This window comes from Protopterus annectens, chromosome 12.part0, assembly GCF_019279795.1.
Source record: "Protopterus annectens isolate FY-2018-M chromosome 12.part0, PAN1.0, whole genome shotgun sequence".
In the NCBI taxonomy this organism is placed as follows: Eukaryota; Metazoa; Chordata; order Ceratodontiformes; family Protopteridae; genus Protopterus; species Protopterus annectens.
In genome coordinates, this window is record NC_056746.1 from 952,561,376 (window position 1) to 952,580,922 (window position 19,547).

Consider the following 19,547-nt stretch of genomic DNA (forward strand, 5'->3'; position numbering starts at 1 on the left):
AACAGATCGTGATATGTGGTAATAAAATTGTTCTAGTAAAGAGTGCCATAGTTAACCACTTGTAGGAAGGCACTTCTAGCTAATCCTCCTTGGAGATCAATTACTAGTAACACGGACCTTTAAATTAAGTCTAGCTTGTATTATCTTGACAATTTATTTAGCTATGACCAAGCAAATGCCATACAAGGTGGCATTACAAAATAAAGCAATAGCTGTGATCATGTCCCTGGTAGAATGTACTTTCATTGGTTCCTTGCAACAATTTTTCATACTTGCAACAAAAAAGGAGGAAACCAAATTAGCCAGCCATTTAAAAATGTCCATCATTCCCAATCATTTGGGGTACTGGTGCTGCCTGCAAACATTCATGCTATGGAAGATACATCTGTATTAATTTAGACTGCTAAAGATTAGCTTATTAAGCCATGCTGAACAAAAAGGACAGACTACTCCTAAAAAAATAAACATTTTTAATGGAGAGTCAGGTAAGGAGTTTTGACTAAAGAGCCTGGAGCTCTGAAATTGTATTAACCAAAATTATAGCCACCAAAAATAAAATCTTCCAAGAAAGAAACTAACTCAACAGAGTCTGAAAAAGGGAAAAGGTTACCTTCTTCAAGAAAAAAAATAAATGTCCTAATGGAGATTTAGATTTCTAAAAGGGGGACAGAAGAAGAAAGGCACATTACTAAAATTTCCTTTTTTCCTTCTGAGAAGCTACAAAAATACATTGTTCAAGAAGAAACTCTGAAATCTTTGTTAGGTGCACTTTAACAATAGAATAACTTAGCTGCAGGAAAATTCTAACAGATGGCTTTTGTAGAACTTGGATACAGGGACACAGAAAATGCCTAACCCATAGTTGGTAACCCAGATAAAGAGCTGCTTCCACTTCTCCCTACAAGTATTCTGAGTGGTGGGTTTCTCTTAAGAAAAAATATGATGGAAATTACACTGCCACAGAAATCATGTAACTTCACTGTTAGTGTAACTGAAGCAGCCATATGAATCTCAACTTAGAAATATATATATAAAAAAACAGCCATGCAGTCAACTTGAAACATGAGGATCATGTTGTTTCTTCCCTGATAGATGAAAACAGCAGCATCTTAGAATGGAGAGTTTTCAAGATGGCTGAAGTCAAAACTGATGGAGAAGGAAGCAAAACTGCCTTGGCCAAAATGGGGCTATCAAAATTATTTTGGGTTTGTATGGTTTTGTTTTCTGAATGGATCTCATCAGGAGAGAAAATAAGTCAAAAGTGTAAGGACCACTGTATGGCCATAGGTGGACAAGGATACTCTTCAACCAGACATAAGAAGAAGGAATCAAAGGAATGATGCTGGAATATGTAGCAGTGGTTAAGGATGCAAACAAATCGCATACTGGTATGATCCATCTGTGGAAACTCTGCTTTGCCACTTGAGGAGGTAAAAGACTAATCAGGGTAGGGAAAAGAAAAGGAACAGCATATCATTTGGATATCTCCCCTCCTCTGAACAGGAGCATGCAGAGTGAATCTGCCACACCAAACACCACTGGTGAGGTGAAGAATAAAGACTACAACACCTGCTCTGAAGCTGAGTACAGCCTTTTTACAGATGGCAGGGATCATAGCCTTAGAGCTAGTGATACTGCTGGGCATTTTAGGTAGTAGCTGCCTAGTCCAAGCTGCTTTCTCCTACTTGTGCGGTTAGGTGCAGCTAAACTGTACACATCACTACATTCTTTGCATTCAAGCAAAAGAATGCTGTGGAGCCTAACTTCCACAGCAGTCAGGGTATTCCCTGCCTCTTTCATAGTCTTGAGATGGTCATCATTATCTGTTGCATTAAGAGGGGTTCCCTGAAAGATGAATCCAGAAACTTTACTCTGGTGTCTTTAGTGAATGCAAACAAATAATGTCAGATCCGGCTGTTCCAGCAACCTTTCCATGTTATTGTAAGCCAAAAAGTGGAGCTATGGCCTTGCCATTCAAAGAACTGTCAGACAACTCTTCCACAGCAATAACTGAGGATTCCACTGTCCTTTCAAAAGAATGAATTGGGGTGAACTGGTGTGCGAGAAAAAACTTCATGAACTGTAGTTTAGACAAGAGGTCCAAAGGTGAATTCCCAAAAAGAAGGCTCCTGAAGGAGCAAGATCCAAGCACTGCAAGATAAACATCGGTATCCCCTGGCTTCCAAATGACCAATATCAGTGTGAGCAATGGGGAAACCAAGGTTGGTTTAACCAGTGTCCACCTGACCAATGCCATGTAGGCAAATGTATACTGAATGAGCATCAGGAAGGCTGGCATTGTATACATGGCGTAGGTCAGACTGACACTTGACCTATGGAGAAAGGAAGAACATGAGCCATTTCAGAAGTAAAAGTGTCTGAAACAGCACATGTCAGACAGAAAACACCTGCCAAAGTAAGCAGTGTCTAATCTACCTTAGCTGGTAAAAAGTGAGAAGTAACTAAAAAGAAAATAGTATAAATCTCCGTCACTTTGGACCTATTGGGAAAGGAGTCTTGGAAGGATGTTTAGACTTTCACATTTTAACAGGAGTCACTAAAAGGTAATAATCAGTTAAGGGGCACCCCAGGAAATACTAAACATAAGAAGACAGGACTCACATGAGAAGGCCCTGAAGTCACCACAACTGTAATGAGTGACTATGTGGCTTGTTCCACTAACTTCCAAGTTTTACGGTTAGAGAATAAGGGATCTGCATAAACTTGGACTATCAGTCAAAGAGGAAGATATATTGTTGAAGACATGGGGGGAGTCTAGAAAATCTGTGTGTCCATGGATTTGTTCCACAAAGAAATTCTGATTTTTCTAAAAGTGTAGACTTCTTTATGCCAGATAAATAACAGTCACTTTTGGAGCAGTGCTTCCTGTATTTTGAAGAGAAGGCATGAAGGGTGGAGATGGACAGAGCTGCTGTTTTTACACAAGTGAAGGAAAACTACTTGGAAATGAGGAAGACCTCAGGAACTTTGCACTTAGTGACATTGTTAAAACGGGCACAATCATAGCAGTTAGCAACATTGTGATCTGGTCACAAACAGTATAAATATTTATTATCCTGCTGGTAGGTACATTAAGAAGCAACTGAAATTGCCTAGAGAAAATGGAAGACCAAGACTGAAAATGAACAATGCAGAAGAAAACATTTAAAGATAAAACTAAACAGAGCTTAAGAAGTGGAGCAGTGTACAATTTAAATTGGCAAAATCCAGCAAACTGATGTAAATTGGTAGCAAAAACTGGTAGCTGAAGTACCTGTGATATCTAGAAGGTCACCAAGGAAAAGAAAATGTGAGTTAAAAAGTAGAACATCTGTGAAAAATCAGAAAGATACTGATAGCAGTGTAGTAGACTAGAAATGGGAAAAGTACATGGTAATGGCAACTGAAGGAGGAAAGTCTTCAGTCACCCCATGCTGTTTGTTTTCTTGTCTGTATTGTAAATAAACTGTAGAAATACAAACTGACCAAATGCATTGTAAAATTTTCAGGATAAGTGGGTCTCTGTTGGAACAGAAAGACAAGAGAAGGTGGCAGGAAAAAATAAGTTATGTCTTACCATAATGTTCCATCTGTGTTGTCGTTCTTCACTAATCCTTGACTGTGGGCTCAGTTCTGAACATCGGAACTGACTGCCATTTTTCCAGCTCGTCATGCCTTACAAAACTCTTGAGGTAAGTTTTGCCCATAACGCTTCTCCCCAAATCACCTCAGATCAAGCTTGGAAACAATAGAGACAAACAAGAATAACAGATCAGAAGCCTTATCTGAAACTTTATACTGAACAATAATCTTTAGAAGGATTCGATCCACTCAGACACAGGTGGTGAGTTTATCTTGCATGCATATGGGAATTGCAATACAAGTAATTTGGTATACTTAGCTAAGTGTGACACCTGCGATGCTTTTTATGTGGGTATGACAAACAGGAAATTTAGAGAGTGTATAGCCTGTCACTTGAGTTAGATTAGACAGAGTAATTACTAATGCCCTTAGTAAATACATCATTGAGAAGGGTGATCAACACGTTTTTAAGTTTATGATTTTAAAAGTGATTTATAGACCTTTGAGGGATGGAAATATAAAACTTTTAACTGAGAATGAGGAGATGAGATGGATTTTACGAATGAGAGCGTATGTACCACCTGGTCTTAATGATAATTTTACTTTAAAACCTTTTTAAATATGTTGCATCAGAGGGTGTAAGTTGAGTCATGTGACTTTTATGTATTTAAACTAGATTGTTTAACTGATAGTATTTATTTCGCCTGGGGAAGCCTTGAAGGTGAAAGTTTGACTTGCGACTTTGAATTAAACAACTTGCAGAGTGTTTCCAGTTCTCCTTTTTCTTTTGGAAAGATTTGATCCACCAAGAGTTCTTAGGGCAGGGGGAGAAGGAGGGAGGGAATGTCAAGGATTAGTAAAGCTTGACAACACAGATGGAATGTTATGGTAAGATATAACTTCTTTATCTGATGTTGTCAATCTTCATGTAATCCTTGATTGTGAGACAGAGTCCCAAGCTACCTGAATCTTGGGAGTTTTCATGGAAGAATATTCCTGAGCACCATCGAGCCAAATGATGCACATCCCCTAGAGACCAGGTCCAGTTTGTAATGCACAGTAAAGGTATGAGGAGATGCCCATGTTGCTGAGCACAAATATCATCTAAAGAAGCTCTGTCATGAAAAACTGCAGATCCTGCTATTGCTCTAGTTGAAGGGGCTCTAACAGGTTCTGGTGGGTGGAGGCCCTTCCTGTTATAGACAAAGATGATACAGTCTCTAAGTCATTTAGCCAGAGTAACTTTAGATACTGGACTTCCTAAATTGGCTGAAGAAAAGGAAAAATCACTGGTCAGATTTTCTAATTTCCTTTGTTCTATGAAGATAAAAAATGCAATTGCCTGTGTACATCTAGCAAGTGCAGACAGTACTCCCCTTTATTGGAAGTGCTAGGAAAGAAGACTGGGAGTTGTACAGTTTGATTGATATTTGCCTCAGAAACAACCTTTGGTAAGGAGGAGGGGTTAGTCTGGAGGGATACCCTGTCCTTATGAAAGGTAAGGTAAGGGGCTTTGCAGGATAATGCCTATATTTCAGATATTCTTCTGGCAGAAGTAATAGCTACCAAAAATAAGGTTTTGCAGGACAAGAATTTTAAGTCACAAGTGGCTGAAAGCTCAACGGGCTGACCAACAAGTGGCTACAGTACCAAATTAAAATCCCACGGTGCAGACAGTTCCTTAAAGTGAAGTCTGAGCATTAAGGTTCCTTTTAAAAAGGCTTTGCATAGTTTATTTGACATAAGGGACGAGCCGTTAAAACCAACACAGAAGTTAGATATCGCAGCAAGGTTCACACAAATAGTGGAAGCTGAAGCGCCTGCCTCAAAGAGTGAAGCCAAAAAAATTTAGAACTTTATCAACATGTGCTGAATATGGGTCATGATTGTAGTCTAGTGACCATTTAGTAAACTTTAACCACTTAAGAAGAAACAGTCCGCTTTTCCCGCACAATAAAGGGTTTTCCTCCAATTCACGAAAAAATACCTTCCTTCACCGATAGTTGCACAAAAATGAATTTATTGAGTGGCAAGCAGTTAAAACAGATAAACAGGATCAGTCCATACCATAAACCAGAACCGATAGTCGGTTTCTTGGTTTGGTTTAAAATAGCAGCAAACACCAGCAAACAAACAACACCACCAGCTCGTCTTACATGTTACTAAAAAATCAGAGATTGAGCGCTTTAGGTCCATGGATTACTGGACTTCTTCAGAATCTACATATTCCATTCCAATAAGCTCTTAAATACTTTTCTGTAAGTGTCAATTATTCCATTAATTAATTACAATTCCACTTTATTTTTAAAGGTATATGTTGTTTTATAAACCTGTCCCATATAAACAAGCCATTTGGAATATATGTCTATATAAACTTATTGCCATTACTAATATGTTCATATACCCGTATATAGTGTCATCCTACCCCTCAATTTTAAAAAATATATGTACGCGTATTAATATAAATAAGTACTGTTGAATTAAATTCATGTGTCTATAGTCATTATAAAATCTTCCAATAGGATGTGTTGATATTTAATGTATATACATTTATGTATGTATGTATGTATATTTTGTATATATAAATAAATACATGAATATAAATAAATACATGAATATTCCAAAATATATACAATGGTGTTACATAATATAAATATGAATACACATTTAAATATAATAGAACCATAAATATAGTTGTAAATAAATAAATATATGAGGATAAATATGTGTATATTGTATATAAAAATATTAAATTATTAAATGTATATAATATGTTTGATAAAAAATGTATGTATATAATATAATAATATGATAAGTATGCATATACGTTCATAAAAATCTCAAAAAATAAAAATGAAAAGTAAATTCATAAAATAGTAGATAAAACAGTTAACAATTGTCATTAAATGGGTCCACTAACAATAAATATTTACATATATTTACACATGTGATTTTACACATCACATACTACACATACATATCTATAAAACCAGTTCTCAAAATACTAGCCAATAACCCAAAACAGAATGCATAAAGATGTAAAATCACATGTGTAAATATATGTAAATATTTATTGTTAGTGGACCCATTTAATGACAATCGTTAACTGTTTTATCTACTATTTTATGAATTTACTTTTCATTTTTATTTTTTGAGATTTTATGAACGTATATGCATACTTATCATATTATTATATTATATACATACATTTTTTATCAAACATATTATATACATTTAATAATTTAATATTTTTATATACAATATACACATATTTATACTCATATATTTATTTATTTACAACTATATTTATGGTTCTATTATATTTAAATGTGTATTCATATTTATATTATGTAACACCATTGTATATATTTTGGAATATTCATGTATTTATTTATATTCATGTATTTATTTATATATACAAAATATACATACATACATACATAAATGTATATACATTAAATATCAACACATCCTATTGGAAGATTTTATAATGACTATAGACACATGAATTTAATTCAACAGTACTTATTTATATTAATACGCGTACATATATTTTTTAAAATTGAGGGGTAGGATGACACTATATACGGGTATATGAACATATTAGTAATGGCAATAAGTTTATATAGACATATATTCCAAATGGCTTGTTTATATGGGACAGGTTTATAAAACAACATATACCTTTAAAAATAAAGTGGAATTGTAATTAATTAATGGAATAATTGACACTTACAGAAAAGTATTTAAGAGCTTATTGGAATGGAATATGTAGATTCTGAAGAAGTCCAGTAATCCATGGACGAAAGCTCGCTCAATCTCTGATTTTTTAGTAACATGTAAGACGAGCTGGTGGTGTTGTTTGTTTGCTGGTGTTTGCTGCTATTTTAAACCAAACCAAGAAACCGACTATCGGTGCTGGTTTATGGTATGGACTGATCCTGTTTATCTGTTTTAACTGCTTGCCACTCAATAAATTCATTTTTGTGCAACTATCGGTGAAGGAAGGTATTTTTTCGTGAATTGGAGGAAAACCCTTTATTGTGCGGGAAAAGCGGACTGTTTCTTCTGTGATTTTTGTGTTTTTGGAGGAGGTTTGTGCTTCAAACTTTAACCACTTGTTATGATATACTTTTCTTGTTGAAGGTTTGTGATGGGCCAGAATGATGCATTGGACTGGAGAGGAGAGAGAGAGAGAGAGAGTGATGCCTGACGATCATGGGAACTGGATAAGCCATGAATTTTGCTTGTGAAGCTGCAGATTCAGAAGAACTAGCCCCTCTGGGTGAGAAAATAGTTCTGGAGCTGGGTCCAATATCCACAGTTTCCAAAGTAGATGAGGCCAAAGGAAGGGAAACCAGTCCTGCTGAGGCCAGAATAGGGTGATGAGGATTATCCTGTTTTTTGATTTGTTGGCTTTCTTTAGAAAGTGACATATTAGGGGAACTGTAGGAAAGGCATATAATAGACAGCAGGGCCAATCGTGTAGGACAGCATCTCTCTGGGTGACTCCCCCAGTGGGGGGATAAGGGCAAAGTAACTGCCTCACTTGTTCAAAGGGAGGCAAAGAGGTCGCAGCAAGGCTGGCCCCAAAGATGGAATATCTTGTCCTCCACTACTGGATTGAGAGATCACGCTTGAGGCATAAGGATGGATCTGCTCAGCTTGCCTGCAATCATGTTGGAGCTCCTCGGAATGTGCATTGCCACTAGAAAGCAGTCTGAAGAAATTGCCCAGTGCCAAACTCTGAGCACTTATCGACAAAGAGGATAAGATCTGTTTCCCCCTTGCTTGTTGATGTACCAGACTACCAACATGCGGCCTGTTTGAATTGCAATTGTTCTCAAGGGGAGGGAATCTTATAATGCCTGCAATGCTAAGAGTGCTGCCCTCATCTCTAGAGCACTGATATGCAAATTGACCTCTAGCTGGAACCAAGTGCCTTAAACAGTCTTTCCCAGATAATGCCCCCCCCCCAGCCCTATCTGGGATGCGTTCATGGTCACTATGGCTTGGGGTTAAGGAAGGACAAAGATGGCCTGACAATATTTCATTGGAGTGAAGCACCAACTTAGATCTTCCTTGCATCGGGAGTTAATCACAATCAGATGAGACACTGGTTGATTCAATAAGGAGCATTGGGCAGCCAGAAGCCATTGAAGAATTTGCATGTGATATCTGGCCAGGGGAACTAGAATGATAGAGGCTACCATTGACCCTAGAGTCTGAAGAATGAGTTTCACTGTTACTTTCTTGCTGTGAATGATCTAACTTCTGACTTGCTCATCTGAAGTCTTTCTAGGGGAAGAGACATGATGCCAGTGACTGTGTTGAGCATAGCCCCAATGAATTCCAGTTGTTGGGAAGGTTCTAAATGGGACATTTTCTGGTTTATAGTGATTCCTAAGTCGGAGCAGAGGTGAAGGCTATAATCTCATGCCTTTACAAGTTGAAGCCTGGTGGAAGGGTAAGGAGCCAGTCATCTAGATAAGGAAACACTCAGAATCCCAGTCTGAGGTAGTTGCAGCCATTGCCATGCATTTGGTGAACACCCCTGGGGGCTGTGGTGAGACCAAAGGGCAGGGCCCTGAACTGATAGTGACTGGCTCCCAGCCTGAAGTGCAGGTATCTTCTGGACCATTTGTCCATTTTTATATAGTAATACACATCCTGAAGATCTATTGAGCACATCCAATTGTTTTTTTCCAAGAACGGAAGTATAGACTGAACCGAAGCTATCCAGAATTTGGTTTGCTGAACAGATTTGTTCAACTGACTAAGATTCAAAATTGGCCTCCAGACCCCTGTTTTCTTTGGCACTAAAAGGAATCTTGAGTAAACTCCAAATCTTCTCTGGTCTGGTGGGACTACTTGGATGACTCTTTTGTCTAGCAGTTTTTTGAATTTCTAAGACTGCTGCATCCCTGTAAACTTTGGTTCTTCTAAAAAGGGGATGTTCTTTGTGTTTCACTGTTGTAGTCATCATCTGTGGGTTATCTTAGCTGTGATAGCCCTCGGCCGGCCCGAATACCAGAGTCAGTGTTTTTTTGCATTGGCTGCCATTACCTGTAATCTGATGTCAGTTCGTCAGTGTTATAAAGCAAGGCAGCCGACGTCATTACATCAGTCTTTCTTGCCGTGGAGCCCGTAGCAGAAGCAGTTCACATGAGTGCCGGTCGGTCGCTACCAGAAGTTGAATTTCAGCTGAAAATGTCTAAAGCTAAGTACTCTGTTGGGGATTCGAAAATGTCTAAAGCTAAGTACTCTGTTGGGGATTCTTTTTTCTTGCACTAACCGATGTCCAAAAAAGTTAACAATTGTCTCACCAGTGGAAAGCAGATCCCACACAGACTTCCATTCTTACTGTGTCACTTGTTTAGGCCCAGACCACGATGTCCCCCGTTGCCAGTTCTGTGACCTCTAATGCGAGAACCATTCGCCGTAGAGCTCTTTTTGTAGACAGTTATTTTTGTGTTGTGTCTTTGCATTCCGGTATGGCATCCATCAGCCAACAATCAGTGGACATTCTGAAAAAACCTTAGAGATAAAGATAGAGACAGACCACACAAGGCTCAGCCTTCTGACGACGCTACCCCTAAGCAGGTCGTCAGTTCTCCGGAATTCAGTGAAGCACTTTTGCAGCCCCTGATGCCCGATTCGATATGTACGCAGGCCTCTATCGAGACCCTTTCAGAGTCCCGTATGCTACAGAAATCTTCTTCGTCTTCCGAGCCTTTGGCTGTCTATGCCTCGGTTGGGACCGGAGCCACAACGCAGGCACCAGCTTCAGAGTAGGCCTTTCACACTATCAAATCTAGACAAAAACCGACGTGTTTGCATCCAACTACTGTTTCTCTCAGACCGATGGATTCTCTCAGGCCACTCCTAGGAAATCTGCTTCTAGCCACCATCTTGCTACTGCTCCACCACCCCAAGCACAAATGCTTAATATGGCGAAGGATCTCATTTCCCTTATCCGGGGTAGTCAGGCCACTAGTTCTAAAAGGAAAAGGCACCCTTCTCCAGAAATTATGACAGAACAGGATTCTGAGGAATCTGACTATTCGGTTTTTGAAGAGGACAGCATCCCTTAACTGCTTATGAGGATTCAGATGCAGAGGAATCCATCCCTTCTGCCTCCCTTCCAGAGGACCTTTCCTTTGGGAAATGGGAATCTCAGGACTTCCCACAGTCTAAGAAAAGAGTTTCCGGACATGCCGCAGCACAGAGCCCTAGCCCCCCCCCCCCCATTTTAGAAGTGGTGGATGATGTTTTCCATGAATCCAGCTTAGCCCCTGACACCTTCCCTCCTGCTCCTAGTAAACCTGACCGGTACTACAGAGTACCAGATTCTCACAAATACTTGTACAGAAATCCTGCTGCAGACCAAGAGGTCATTACAAAGGGACCTAAAGGAGCTAACACTAGTTCTGCCAAGAATCCTCTTCCTTCTGACAAGGACTCCAGAGCTCTGTACAGATGGGGTAAAAAAGTATACACCTCTGCAGCCATAGCTGTCAGAGCACTCAATTGTCAGTTCCATATATTTATTCATATTTGTTGACCAGGAGTGTCCGACTAGACGTAGGTCCATTTTCAGCGGAGGCCCGGGGAGAAAAGCTCCACAGTTAAAATAAACAGACTGTAGTTACATTGGATTACATAGCGATTAACAATTTAACATAGAAAATACTTACAACATATTTACTGATGAAGAACAAAGAACATAGTACATCAGTGGACAACTAGCATCTTTATCTGTGAAGTACATAACAGACATTAACAAATGTTACAATAAGAGGTTCCTGCTGTATAATAAGTACTAGGCTTATGAGCATCTGAGCTTGCTATAATCAAGGTAGTTAGTGGAGTGGAAAGAAAGGTAGTGGTTGGATGGGGTGGGTGATATTAAGAGTGGGAGTTGCAAGGGCATAGCCAGCAAGTTTTTAGGTGTGCTTTTAGTAAAGTTTTGAAGTGGGTGCATGATGGTATGGAGGTAATTGTGGGTGGGAGGGAGTTCCATAATTTGGCTGTGGTGCAAGAGAATAGTGCTTCACCAGCAGAGTTACTGGCTTTAGTGATCTGCAAGTGATTTTTATTGCTGGCTCTTAGTGGTCTGGTGGTGCGATAGGGTTGGAGTAGATTCTGGAAGGATGGGACATTTAGTGGACGGTTTACTAGTTTGTGGGTGAGTGAGAGTTGATACCATTGAAGGAGGTGAGGGAGTTCAAGCCAGCCCAGTTCAGCAAGTAAGAGACAGTGGTGACTACGGTAGGATGCCACTGTGGCGAATTTGGCGATTTTGTTGTAGCAGGTCTCTAGCTTGTTTAGATCGCATTGCCTTAGGTTGGTATATATTGGAGAGGCATAAAGTAGAGTGGAGATAAGGTGGGAATTTGCTACTGAAATCTTTGCTGCTTTGGTGAGAAGTTGCTTATTTCTGCATAACGCTCCTAGTTATTTGTGGACTTTTTTTATGGTCATGGATATGTGAATGTCAAATTTTGGTTTATTGTCTATTTCCACTCCTAGTGATTTGGTTTGTTCAGTTGGGTATATAGTGGTGTTGTCTTTTGCTGTGATGTTAAAGTGAGAGTTGTTTTGTGTATGTTGGTGGGTTGGAAGATGAGTAGTTTAGTTTTGTTTGGGTTGAGTTGGTATATATTGGAGAGGCATAAAGTAGAGTGGAGATAAGGTGGGAATTTGCTACTGAAATCTTTGCTGCTTTGGTGAGAAATTGCTTATTTCTGCATAACGCTCCTAGTTATTTGTGGACTTTTTTATGGTCATGGATATGTGAATGTCAAATTTTGGTTTATTGTCTATTTCCACTCCTAGTGATTTGGTTTGTTCAGTTGGGTATATAGTGGTGTTGTCTTTTGCTGTGATGTTAAAGTGAGAGTTGTTTTGTGTATGTTGGTGGGTTGGAAGATGAGTAGTTTAGTTTTGTTTGGGTTGAGTATTAACTGGGCATCAGATAACCAGGTTTCAACAGAAGAAAAGGCTTCCTGTGTGACTTTTTGCAGTTTGGGTAGGGACTGGGCTGAGCAGATAATGGTCGCGTCATCTGCGTATTGTATGAGTGTGCCATGTTTGGTGGCAGAGGCTAGATTATTGGTGAAAACAGAGAAGAGTAGCGGTCCAAGGATGGATCCTTGGGGAACCCCTATGGTGACAGGTAGTTGGGGAGATATGTCATTCTGCCATAGGCGGTCAGACAGGTAACTCTGAAACCAGTTGGTGACTGATTGAGAGAAGGATAGGTTATTGAGGACAGAGATAAGTTGTTTGTGTGGGACCATGTCAAATGCTTTAGATAGGTCTAGGAAAGTAGCAGAGGAGAGATAGCCATTGTTTTTATGCTGAAGGATAGTGTTAGTAAAGGAGAGTAAGGCAGTGGTGGTGCTATGGTTTGGTCGGAAACCATGCTGAGTATTGGAAAGGAGGTTGTTAGTAAGGAGGTAGTCTGAGACCTGAGAGTGTATGCATCTCTCTAGTATTTTGGAGAGTGGAGAGAGAATAGCTATGGGGCGGTAATTGGTTAATTCTGCGGAGTGTCCACCTTTGTGGAGGGGGATTATATGTGATACTTTCCACAGTGTGGGAATGGAACTTTTTGACAGAGATTGGTTAATCAAGATGGATACTGGGTAGGCCAGAGCATCAGCTGTGATTTGTAGGTATTCACTTAGGAGATTGTCTGCTTCTAATTTGGTGGGCTTAAGTTTAGTTAAGAGTTTTTTTATGTTGGAGGTAGGCACAGGAGAAAAAGAGAAGGCAGTGGGGAGATTACTAGTTGAAGGTGCGGGTTAGAGGGGGAGGGGGTTGTGTTGTTTAACTAGTGATAGTATGGTTTGTGTGAAGTGTGTGTTGAATGAGGTAGCAATATTTTCTGAGGAGTGAGGGATGTTAGGAGGAGGGGTACTGTTGTTACCTGGGTGGAGGATGGAGTTTATGGAGGACCAGAATTGTTTGGGGCTGTGTTGTGAGGAGTCTAGGGCAGACTGGTAGTATTGGAATTTGTCCTGTTTTATTAGCTTTTTGACTCTATTGCGTAGTTCTAGGAATTTCTGTCTAGTTGAGGGGGTTTTGGTTTTGCGCCAGTGTTCCCAGGCTTTATCCCTGTTTTTCATTTCTGACTTAGTGGTTTTCTGTAGCCATGGGGAGGGTTGTGTGAAAGTCTTATGGGGCATGGTAATTAAGAATGCTCAGGAAGGTAGTATTAAAAAATTCAACTGCGTCATCAAGACTGAGGTACTTTAAAGGATGCCAGTTACATTCTTTGAGGGATGAGATGAATTTGAGTGGGTTAAAGTTTAGTTTTTTTACGTATTTGATGGTAGATGACAGGTTTAGCTTGGTATAGGTATTTTTTGAGTAGGAATGTTGGGGAGTGATCACTGAGGCTATCTGATAAGCAGCCTGTTGTATATGACTGGGGGCTCTTACTGACTAGTATCCAATCCAGGGTAGTGTGCTTGCTGGAGTTTTTATTTATCCTGGTTGGCGACTTGAATAGTTGGGTGAAGCCATGAAGGTTTACATGATGGGTTGGATGGTTGCCAGAACAGGATTGCCAGTCAATATTGAAATCACCTAAAATGATAGTTTCTTGGGGGAGATGGTGGGGAGACCAGCTGAGGAGGTTTTCTAGTGGAGGGATGTTTTGGCCAAATGGGAAGTAGCATCCAGTTATGTTGATGGTTTTGTTTTGGTTTATTTTGAGGTTGGTATATATTATTTCTTCACTGCCTATTTGTGGAGCTGATGATTTTAAGATCTGTATGTTTAGATGCTGTTTAAATATTATAGCTACACCGCCTCATTTCTTGTTTAGCCAGTCTACTCTTAGTATGCCATAACCTGTAGGGAGTATTTGCTCACTGGTAATGTGAGATTTTAGCCAGGTTTCTGTCAGGATGACTATATCTGGTGAGTACAAGTCTACGGTGGCATGGAGTTCATGGACTTTGTTGGATATACTTCTAATATTTAGGCTTAGTATAAGGAAGTCACTTGGCTTTCTATTGGCTGTAATATAGGAGAAGTTGTGGTTTCTAGTCTGATTATGAGGTCTGGGGTTGGAGATGGTAGGGCCAGGGTTGGGGTGGATGTCTCCTCTTAGGGTTAGTTTTGATATGCATGAGGTTATTAGTTTTCTCAGTTTTTGAATGTGTTTGTTTATGAGGGAAACTTTATGATTGTGCTCTGTGGGTAATAGGTATGGTGGGAAGGTTACTATGTTAAGTTGTAGGGATGCTTTATGTATGAGTAATATAATTGGTAGAATATGTGGGGGGGTGCATAGGGATGGTTCTTGAGTTGGTGGGAGGGGAGCTAATTGAGGGTGAGACATGAGTGGTGGTGTGAGTAGTAGTACAGTGGTAGTGGTTGAGTGGGGAATGATGGAACTTTGGTAGGATGTAAGATATGCAAGGAGAGTGCATGCAGTGAGCATAGGTAAGGTATGCTTGTACATGTTAGTTGAGGAGGTGTGATAGTAGTGGGAAGATGGAGGAGGTAGTGTTGGGTTAGTGCTGTGGCTGGCTATTGGAAAGATGGGAGGGGTTTGTGAGTGTAATAAAGGTGGGACCACTGGGGGCAGGAGGGAAGCTGGTAGAGACCCTGTTAGTTGCTCTTATGAGGGGGCTGGAAACAGTCAGGTAACAGAGTTAACTGATAAATAAACATATGATAGTGACAAGGGTGGCTGTAGTTTTAAAAATGGTGCCTGCCACAGGTAATATTTATTAACTTTGGGATTGTCTTAAAATAATAAACAGGGAAGGGGGAGGGGAGAACAAGGGTGTGAGCAGGCAGTTCTTTGTACTGCTGCTAATGAGCCAAAGCAAAGACAAGTTTGTGTTTAAGAAACGATTACGATTGACCAAGGACTGCTCTGAAACTGTAAGTCATTTCTTAACCATTTCTCAGGTGGAAAAACAGGATAACCTTGTATCAGTCGGCTACTGTGGTCTCAGTTTAAATTAACAAACACACAGTATTGATCAGTTATGGATACTATTTGCTAACAGAAAGGAATAAGAGAGAAAGTGAAATATGAGTGTGTGTGTGTGTGGGGGGGAGGGGGCTGCTTACAAGCCAAAGCAGAGTGCTCTCTGGGGGAAAATGAATATTGGCTCAAACAAGTAGACACATACTCAAAGTTAACTGTAGCTGTTTGCAGACAGTTCAGATCCGGACTGCGCTTTTCTTATAAGAATGATAAAGCTGGTACCACAGTTGAATACTTAAGAGTGGTGTTAGGTCTAGAAAAGAAGAGTACAGAGAGGAGTAAGTACTTTTGAGATGGTAAAAATGTATTATAAAGATTACAAAAAACAAACTGTGCAAATAGCTACTGCATGCAGGAAAATGTCTTGAACCAACTACTAGTATATGCAGATACTGAGCCAATTGGAAAAACCTCTGTTAGACAAAACCTCCGACAGTTATGCAGTCACAGATAAAAATGTAGCGAAAATATATGAAATATAGCTCCATATGTTAAAATATCAACAACACACTTTGGAACAATTAAAACTGAAAATTGCTAACTTTCCTGACTGTGCCAATTCAAAAGAGTTAGCAGATTTACTACACTCTGCTTGTCAAGTGGCCAAACACACATTACAGTGTGGATGTGACACCCTAGAAGCCTCTAGCAGGGCAGCAGTGACAGAATCGGTTATTAGGAGACATGCATGGCTGAAGGAACAACATCTCCCTGATCATGTAGAGTCTAAACTCATTAATGCACCCCTAGATAAGGAGTCCTTGTTTGTGGAAAAAGCAGAAGAGGTGCTTAAAAAGATGGAAGGCAAAGCAAAATCTATGCAAACAGTAAAAGATTTCTTTCAAGTTCAACCTCCCAGACTCAGTAGGAACTTTCCCTCTAAGCACTGGGCCTTCCCTGTACCTAGCAGACAGGGCCAAGGTAACCCCGCAGGGACAGACCATCCAGACTCCTATGCCAGTACCAGTAGAGAAGCAAACAATGGACCACTTCCATCTCTAAGGCAGGTAGTTCTAAGCCAACCTTCTATGGAAAACACTCACAATGACACCCCCTCCCCCCTCTACCCTCCCTTCACTCATCAAAAACTAGGAGGAAGGCTCTCTCTCTCTTCAAAGACAATTGGCTTTCTGTAACAAAGGACCAATGGATCTTAAAGATCGTTTCTCAGGGACACAAATTCTCTTTCAGCGAACTCCCAATTCCAAGAGGGTACACAGACTTGCCTCCAAATCAGTGGACAGAGGCACTGAAACAGGTCCAAACTCTCATATCCCAGTGGGCAGTAGAACCTGTCCCCTCAGATCAAACAGGCAAAGGCTTTTATTCCAGACTATTCCTTGTTTCCAGAAAAGAGGGCACTTGGCACCCCATCCTGGATCTATCCATTTTGAACAACTCCTCGGTGGTCCCCAGCTTCAAAATGCTAAATTTACAGCAGCTGCTGCCTATGCTAACAAAAAATACCTGGCTAGTGACCCTACACCGAAAAGATGCCTACCTCCACATCCCCATCAGAGAATTGTGCAGAAAATTCCTGTGCTTCAGAGCAGGCTCACAACACTTTCAGTTCTCTGCGCTGCCCTTTGGCTTATCTACTGCTCCCAGAGTATTCACCAAATGCTTGGCCCCGGCCATAGCATTCTGCAGACAGAGAAGTATACAGATGTACCCTTACCTGGACAACTACCTCATTCAGGCAGAGTGCAAAGAAAAGCTGCTCCAGGACCTTCTCTTTGTCAAATCACGCCTAACGTCCCTAGGGTTCACCATCAACGAGAAGAAATCAAAACAAAACCCCACCAGGAAGATAATTTTCTTGGGAGCTGTGCTAAACACAGTATCCTTAATGGCCTTCCTAGCCCCAGAAAACCAGAGCTTCCTGCCTCTCTCCTTTACCCAGCTGGCTACCAGAATTCACCTCATTGCGAGGAAGTTCCTGCAAGCCCTGGGATACATGGCATCTTGCATCCTTCTCATTCCTCTGGCCAGGGCCACATGAGAAAACTTCAGTGGTATTTAAAGAACGTTTAGTGCCAGCACTGTCAGTCCCTAGAGACCTCTCTCCCCTGATCCCAAGTATAAGGGCAGAGTTTCTCTGGTGGGCAGAGGCTTGTGCCAGGAACAACGATCTCCCCTTCATCCTCTGCCGTTCTGGCCAGACCATCACCACCGATACCTCAGACATTGCTTGGAGCACTCACATAGCAGGCAGGTGCACCCAAGGTCTTTTGGATGCCCAGCAACTTCACTTGCACATCAATCAGAAAGAAATGATGGCAGTACAAAAGGCTCTGACAACCTTCAAACCCCATCTCAGGCCAGGGGTTCTTCTTATAAAAACAGACAACACCACAGTAATGTGGTATATCAACAAACAGGGGGGGACTCAGTCTTACCTCCTGTGCAGGTTAGCTATGAGCCTCTGGCTTACAGCCACCTCCATGGATCTACACCTAATTGCCCAATACCTATCAGGGGTCAACAACATCCTGGCAGACCACCTAAGCATAAACTTACTGGACCCCCACGAATGGCAGTTCCACAGGGAAATCTGTCTGCAAATCACTCAGGAGTGGGGGACTCCAGAAGTGGATCTCTCTGCCTCGTACCTCATCCACCAGCTGCAGAAGTTCTGTACCAGGGAGTATCACCTCCTAGTGAGGAAGGTGGATGCCCTGACCTTCCCCTGGAACCTCCCTCTTTGTGTATGCGTTCCCTCCTCTGCCCCTTATTCCCAAGGTACTGATCAAAATAAGGAAGGAGAGCCCAAAGGCCATCCTCATTGCTCCAGACAGCATTGGTACCCTTTACTGTGCAGCCTGACCTTACAGCCCCATAAGCAGCTTTCCCTGATCTCAGACCTCTTGACCCAAATGTGGGGGAAGATACTGCACCCAGACTTACAGACTCTCAATCTTTCAGCATGGCTTAAACCTTAAAAGCTAACAAGCAGGCCCTGTTAAGCAAAAGGCCCCTAGACATCATCACAGAGGTCAGAAGGCCCAGCACCAGAAAATCATACGCCGGGAAATGGAAAAGATTCTTCTCCTGGAACCAGTCCAAAGGGGCCAGTACCTCCCATCCTTCCATCCCTCTTATCTTGGATTACCTAGCCAAGTTGCTCAATAGTGGCCTCTCTTTCTCCTCTATTACAATCCGTGCCTCATTCATTTCTGCCCATTACGATTCAGACCCACCCCTCTTCTCTCATCCTTTGATTAAGCAATTCCTCAGAGGGGCTTCTAATATCAGACCTGCCATAAGGCCACCCAGGCCACCCCGCGACCTGAATTATGTTCTAGAAAAACTAATCTTGCCTCCTTTCAAACCTGCTGCTTCTATACACTTGAAATACCTCTCCTGGAAGATGGCCTTCCTGCTAGCTATCACCTCAGCCAGAAGGGTATCAGAACTTCAGGCTCTCATAGCTGTTGAGCCCTTCATCATTTTCCATGCAGACAGGGTTTCCCTGAGGACTAACCCCTCCTTAATGCCCAAAGTAGTATCTGATGTGAGCCTCAACCAGGCCATACACCTACACACCTTCTTTTCCAACCCTCAAAATAAGGGGGAAATAATTCTGTACTCGCTAGACGTGCACAGACAACTCAGATACTGTCTGGACAGTACTAAACCATTCAGAAAAACAGACCAACTACTTGTCAGCTTTGTCCCTGGGGCAGAGGGGAAGCCCTATTTCCAAACAAACCATTCCCAAATGGATATCACACAGCATCCATTTCTGCTACAGACTACATGGGCCCCCCCCCCCCACCAAGTCTATCTGTACCCATTCCACTATGGCAGCCACCACTTCCACAGCCTTCCTCAGAGGAGTCCCCACCAGGGACATCTTGGAAGCTGCCACCTGGAACTCTGTCCATACCTTTACAAAGCATTTCCACCTACCTCTTTTTTCTAAGACTAGGGCAGGGTTTGCCTCTGC

The 19,547-nt window shown here is 41.2% G+C and overlaps 1 protein-coding gene across 3 annotated transcripts in view; it reads left to right on the forward strand.

Annotated features, from left to right (window-relative positions):
• Nucleotides 1–19,547, forward strand: part of EDN3 (endothelin 3) — a 1,001,184-nt gene that overhangs the window by 817,463 nt on the left and 164,174 nt on the right. The window lies entirely within an intron of this gene.